Here is a 7,118-nt window from a genome sequence, read left to right on the forward strand (position 1 = left end):
AAAGAAGGCAACAGCAGGCAAAACAAAGGAAAAATCGAAGGGCAAATTCGTCCGCCCATTGGTCATCCACAGTACCACCCGGATTGGGTTTTAGTATATATATATATATATATATTTATGAGAGATGACTACTTTTTTGATATTACACTCACATTATTAAAGTTTAAATTCCCGTTGTATATGACAAGATTAAAGTTAAGTCTATTCGATGTCTTATGTTTGAATCTCTCAACACAATACCAATAGAGCAATAAAAAAAGGCTAATTATATTAGCACCCCACAAGTTGTTGAATAAACCCCACATACTTAATACACCCCACATTTACTTTTTCAATTAAAAATTATCTTAATACACCCCACTTCCTTCCCCATAATACCCTCACACCCCACATTCTTAATATACATCTTAGATTTTCTACATACACCCCCACATTTCTCAAAACTTGTAACACTCATTTTTAATTTTGCCGAATGATTTCAAACCATATGAACGTTAGTTTGCCGAATGATTTCAAATTGAATTATTTGAAAAAAAAATGTTTAGGTTCATTTGAACGTTTTTCAATAACAATAATAATGATTTCAAAGCTATCATGTTGTTTCCATTTTCTTGTGCATATTTTGGTCGAACCAAGTCGACCTGCAAGAAAGCACCTTATGAATGCCATTGACTCAATCTGCAATTAGTTCGCATGCCATGGTTTTTGAATTATGAGATTCATAAGTGCTAATTCTTGAATTATTAGATGAGTGAGATTAAATAATTATCGATGTCATAGAAATCACTAAAACAAAGAAAAATATGAAGTCTTATCTCATGTAAAGCTTTCGAAACACCGATTTCATATTCTGGTCAAAAATAATTTTTCTCAATCAACATGTTTGTAGTTTCATTACTTAGGGTTTTATTCAACAATGGAGGGTGGGAGGGGTTTTGATAGTTGAAGTAGATAAATAATACATTAAAAGTGATTTGGGGTGTATTTAGAAATTTTTTATTTTTTTGAAGTAGATAAATAAGTTATTAATATTAAATTTTAATGTGGGGTACATTCAACATTTTGTGGGGTACTAATATAAAATGCCTAAAAAATACAAAGTAAAACTACGTGTGACAACATTTCACATATTTCTTACGCAACACAAATTAAAAAATTGTGAAAGAAAAATAATGGCATTTAGGATAAATTACACAAAACTACTTCAACTATTAGTCAAACTACAATCATATACCTTGTTTATATCATATTTAGGGCCTCGTGTTTAGATCTCGTACAAATACTCGAGGGACTTAAATGTAATTATATGATAAAGGAAGGGGCAAATATGTAATAAGTGAGGAGTCCTTATTCTATAAAAGGACCCTCACCCTCACAATTAGGAGGGCCATTTCAGAGGCCAATTCCTAAGGCTCCTCACCCCTCTCCAAGCTCTCACTCTCAGAGCTCTTTCTCCCTCAGATAAATACATATTCAGTGTGGACATAGCTCAAACCTTGGGGTGAACCACGATACATCTTGTGTCATTTACATTACTTACAGATTCACGGTCAAATTTATGTTGTTTCAAGACCTCCGGTTTTGTGCATCAACATTTGGCGCCGTCTGTGGGAATCGATACGAAAAGTTGTGTCGGTTCTCTTTCATTTTTTTCACCTCCGCCGTGAATCTGTAAACCAAAGCTTTCCTAAATCCCACACGAGAGAAAGATATGATCACCTGCAACAACACCAAATCCCAGATCCCACATAACCCTCTAAAGTTGCTCCGCTCGTTATTAGATTGGATTTGTCGATTGGTTCTTTTCATAACTCCCCTTCGTTTCCATTCCACTTTATCAGATTTACCTTCTTCTCCCCTTTCAAGCTTTCAATCCTTCTGAAAAATATGGGCTCATTTTCTCTGTCAGAAAACAATAAGCAGCAAGGGAATAATGGTGGGAAATTTGTACCCAATGAACATGACGTTCTGCAGATATGTGTAGCCTTCTTTTACAGGAACCACGTTGGTGTCTGCTCTCGCGGCAAAGAATAAAAGGTTTGATGTGGTGGTGTTTAAGAAGGATTTGAGCGCTGTGAGAGGAGAGGAGGCGGTACAGAGGTCTTATTCACTACAGATCTGGCTCTCCACCGTCACCCTCGCCAACCCCAACCATCGCATCGTCGACCTTGACATCGAGTGGCACCCTAACTTCAGCCGCAACTCTGACAACCTGCAACTTTGAGATTGGCGCCGACGGAGTGATCTTCGCACCGCCGAGCATTAACGACACTGATTATACAATGAGGATTTACAATTCTGATAGGAGTAAGTCCAAGTACTTACAGAACGACCCACCTGACATCATCCCTCAAGATGACCGAGCCGTCAAGCACGTGCTCGATTCCCTGCTGCCCCTTAGCACCACCACAGAAGGTGGTCCCTTGGTGATCAACCATGAGCCTACTTCCTCGGCGGAGGCAACGTCATTGTGGAGTACCCAAGAACTGTTCCAGGGAAGATCTTGTCATTTGTTGGCTGTCACATGGACGTTTGTCATTGCTAATCCCAAAAGACTAGGAATTTGATCCATCCTCAGTGAGCATCGAATGAGATATACTTCGTGGCTGTGGAACCACTGATTGCTTAGGTCATGTTGCACTTCTAACTGAGCTCATGAGAAGGCTGGCTGAGACAAAGCCAAAATAAAAATCAACTGTGGTCGCAGTCTTTATAGCAAATGAAGAGAATTCTTCCATTTCAGGAGTTGGTGTGGATGCGCTCGTGAAGGATGGGCTAGTCAGTATGCTAAGGGATGGTCCTTTGTTTTGGATTGACATGGCAGATAAACAGCCTTGCATCGGTACTGGTGGAATGATACCTTGGAAGCTTCATGTGACTGGGAAGCTTTTTCATAGTGGTTTAGCACACAAGTTGCTGAACAACAATGGCCTCTGTGACCATACTGCCGGTGCTTACATCCCCTGCAGACGGGATCGAGTCAAGGTTGAATCGGATCCAGGGTCTCGGGTTGCGACGTTTTGCTTTGCTGTGATTCTGTGAAGTTGCAAGAAATCAACACAGAAGGCGCTGCTTTGCAAGGTTCTGGATGGGTATGGCTTGTTTTAGACAAAAAACTGAAGGAACTCGTGGTTGAAATCACTACAAATCATATAAAAGGAATCGCATGTTCCCACCATGCTCATTGTTTGAGAAGGCCACGACAAAAGCAAAAGATAAAGTTACTGTCTGCCAGGAAAATAAAGAGAAAAGGAAAAGATGAGCTCTCAAGTAGGCGCAGTGAGCACCAACAACACGCAACTGTCAACCACTCCCCTAACGACTGCTTTATTTATTTATTTTAATGATGTGATTTACTTTTCTTATCTGTTGGAGATATCTGTATAACCCCATCAGAGGGTAAATAAAGAAAGAATGCAGCATGTAAAAAAAAAAAAAAAAAGCAAAGCCCAAAATAAATGGGCTAGCATGTTGTGGAGAGCGAAGGCCCATAAGCCTAAAATAGCACCAACCGAGTCATCAAAAGTACGCCCAGTACTCCACAATTATTCGGCAACCCGTCGCTATTACCACAAACCAGGTGACCAAAAGTACGCCCAGTACTCCAAAATTATTCGGCAACCCGCCCTATTACCACCAACCAGGTGATGAAATGTACAACCCGTATTGTAATATCATTTGGCAACTAGCCATTCATGCCACCAACCAGGTGATAAGATGTACAACCCGTATTCTAATTTGGCAACTAGCCATTCATGCCACCAACCATATGATGAAATGTACAACCTGTACTCCCCTTCATGTACATAAACATTCATGAGCATCACTCATGACAATCATACATAAACATTCATGGCCATCATTCATGTCAACATTCATGAGCATCACTCATGTTAATATTCATGAGCATCACTCATGACAACATCCATGAGCATCATTCATGTCAATCAACATAAACATTCATGAGTATCGCTCATGTCAATCAGCTTCAAAAGCTTCATTTCCAGAGCTCTAGCTTCAAAAGCTTCATTTACAAAAGTTCCAGCTTCGAAAGCTTCATTTACAGAGCTCTAGCTTCAAAACTTCACTTGCAAAACTTCACCTACAAAGCTTCAGTGCAGGGTATACAAATACCGCATCCGAACAACAACCACTTCGGCCCATACATGGATTCAATTTGAAGTCTCCAGCCAATAGACTCTATTAACCGAAGACTTGGGGGACTACATTATGTACCATATCTATGTACTGAGGAGCGAGCCCTTATTCTATAAAAGTGACTCTCTCACTATCATTAGAGCAGCATCAACTCTAACCCATTATTCATGTATTGAGAAGCGAGCCCTTATTCTATAAAAGGGACTCCCTTAACATCATTAGAGAGCATCGCCACCTACTGAGCAACCGCTTCGTCGCAAGCATCAACTCTAGCCCATCATTTATGTATTGAGGAGCGAGCCCTTATTCTATAAAAGGGACTCTCTCACCTTCAATGCCACAAACTGAGCCAACCAAGGCAACATAAGCCACGAGTCGAGCAGCCTCGTAGCATGTGCTACTCCTAGTTGAACATCATTTCAGATTCAGCACCGCCTCATATCGAACATCAATTCAAGACAACATCTAGTTACTTCGGCCCACACATGGACTGAATTTCAAGTCTCCAACCAAAAGACTCTCTTGACTGAAGACTTGGGGGACTACTATTTATACCATATTTAGGGCCTCGTATTTAGACTTCGTACCAATACTAGAGGGACTTAAATGCAATTATGTGATAAATGAAGGGGAAAATATGTAATAAGTGAGGAGTCCTTATTCTATAAAAAGACCCCTCACCCTCATAATTAGGGGAGGCCATTTCAGAGGCTAATTCCTAAAGCTCATCACCCCTCTCCAAGCTCTCACTCTCAGAGCTCTCTCTCCCTCAGATAAATTCATATTCAGTATGAACGTAGCCCAAACCTTGGGGTGAACCATGATACATCTTGTGTCATTTACATTACTTGTAGTTTTACGGTCGGATTTACGTTGTTCCAAGACCTCCGGTTTTGTGCATCAACATACCTCATATTTTAAACATTACAATGTCATACCTCAACTTATAAATTCGTTGCAATGTCAGATCTTTGTTAAATTTTTTGTCAATTTGGCTGTTAACCGGTGAAGTGGCAGACAACTAACCCACTCACTTATCCAACTGGATTGATAAATTAATAAAATATTAAAAAATTAAGAATTTTATTTTTATTTTGTAACAACAAAACTAAAATAATAAAGAGGTCCCACCACTAAGCTTAGCAATTCATCCCCATCACCACCGTGCATTATCCTCTCCCACACCAGACGCCACCCTCACTTTCATAACTCCGGCGAAGTCCTTTTTTTTCTCCGGCCATTGGATTTTCCCCGTTGGCGATTATTTATGAAATTTCTTCCATCTTTGGCTTGTCCAATTATGAAGTTTGAAGGTTATGGAGGAGAGAGAGGGAGGTGCTGGGCGAGTTGACCAGGCATGGAGGAGAGATAGGTGCTGGGGTCGAGTCTGCAGTGGTAGTGGGCGTGTGGTGACTGAAGATATTGAAGGTTTTGAGCTTCTTGATTTGCGTGGGTTGTTGCATGAATTTGGTCTCGATCTACAAGTGGAGATCTGCAACTGTTGCTGCTGTTGAGAGGTGAGGTGTTGTAGGTCAGGACACGGGTTGCAGAAGCCGGTCGTGAAGAAGACCGACGTTCATCAAAATTCGGGCCTTGCTAAAGCCCAGGGCTTTGTGGTGGCTGCTGTTGCGAAACGAGATATTGAAGAAGACATTTTCAGGAACACTTCGTGGTGGCTGCTGTTGCAAACCTGCAGATATTGAAAAAGACGACATTTTTTTAGGGGAATAGCGAAGAGAGTGACATCGTGAGTGGCTAGTTTCGTGGTTGAGTGGTAAAGGTTGATTTGAAGCTCTGGCGGCGGGAGGGATCAGACGACAAAGATTTTGAATCCAAGGTTGCAGAGGACTTTGACTCTTTTTTTTTCTAGGCTCTAAGGTTGCTGCGAGTTGCAGCTGTGGGTAGTGTGATAGATTTTTTGTAGTTCAATGTGTGGGTTTCTGAGTTAACCCCCAATCAGGTGGTTGGAGAAGAAGAGGACTTCACCGGAGTTATGAAGGTGAGGGTGGTGTCTGGTGGCGTGGGAGAAGAAATTGCATGGTGGTGATGGGAAGGAATTGCTAAGCTTAGTGTGAGACCCTTTTTATTATTTTATTTTTGTTGTTACTAAATTATTAATTTCTCAATCTAGTTGGATGAGTCCGGGACCCAATTGCGTCACGTCAGTAGTTAATAGCCAAATTGACAGAAAATTTAACCGAGGTCTGACATTGCAACAAATTCATAAATTGAAATATAACATTTTAATGTTTAAAATATGATGTATGTGATTGTAGTTCGACTAATAATTGAGGTAATTTTGTGTAATTTACCCTAACATTTAAATAAGCCTATTTTTTAATAACCTTTAATTAATAAATTAATTCAAGTAACCCTAATTTGGTATTTCTATCACTATTCAATTTTTAGGATTAATCTCAGTTTCCTATCCTAAAATTTCGTGGTTTTCAATATTTGGTACATAAATTTTTTTTCATTCCAGAATCATACCTCAAGTCTTAATTTTGGGACATTTTTATACATCCGTTAAGCTGGTTATTAAGTCAGTCGTTAACTGGTGATGTGACGCTCACGTGAACAATGACTAGGCACCACATGTCAATATGGGCCCACGTGAATATTAAAAATTAAAAAAATAAAAAACTAAAAATAAAAAACTATAAAACTAAACCTAAATCTAAACCGTTCCCCATCGCCTAGACCCCTTCTTCCTCATTCGTCCTCGTCAACTTGGTCTCCTTCCTTCGTCCTTCTCCCCACTCGCATTCATCCTTCTCCCAACCCGACCAATCCCTCCCCTAATCCTTCCATACCCAACCCAACTCGACTTGGTCTCCTTGCAACGTGTTCGAAATCGAGAAGACCCTGACCTCGCTAAGGAAGATCACGTAGACCAGAGAGGATGCCCGAGCCCAACTTTGCACCTTGCAGTGCGTGGTCCTTGGAGTTTGCCCATTAAA

General features: G+C 40.4%; 1 protein-coding gene across 1 annotated transcript in view; it reads right to left on the bottom strand.

Annotated features, from left to right (window-relative positions):
- Positions 1-7,118, bottom strand: part of LOC126598064 (uncharacterized) — a 92,466-nt gene that overhangs the window by 73,726 nt on the left and 11,622 nt on the right. The gene's annotated exons all lie outside the window — the stretch shown is intronic.

The sequence above is a fragment of the Malus sylvestris genome, chromosome 2 (genome assembly GCF_916048215.2).
Source record: "Malus sylvestris chromosome 2, drMalSylv7.2, whole genome shotgun sequence".
Lineage (NCBI taxonomy): Eukaryota > Viridiplantae > Streptophyta > Magnoliopsida > Rosales > Rosaceae > Malus > Malus sylvestris.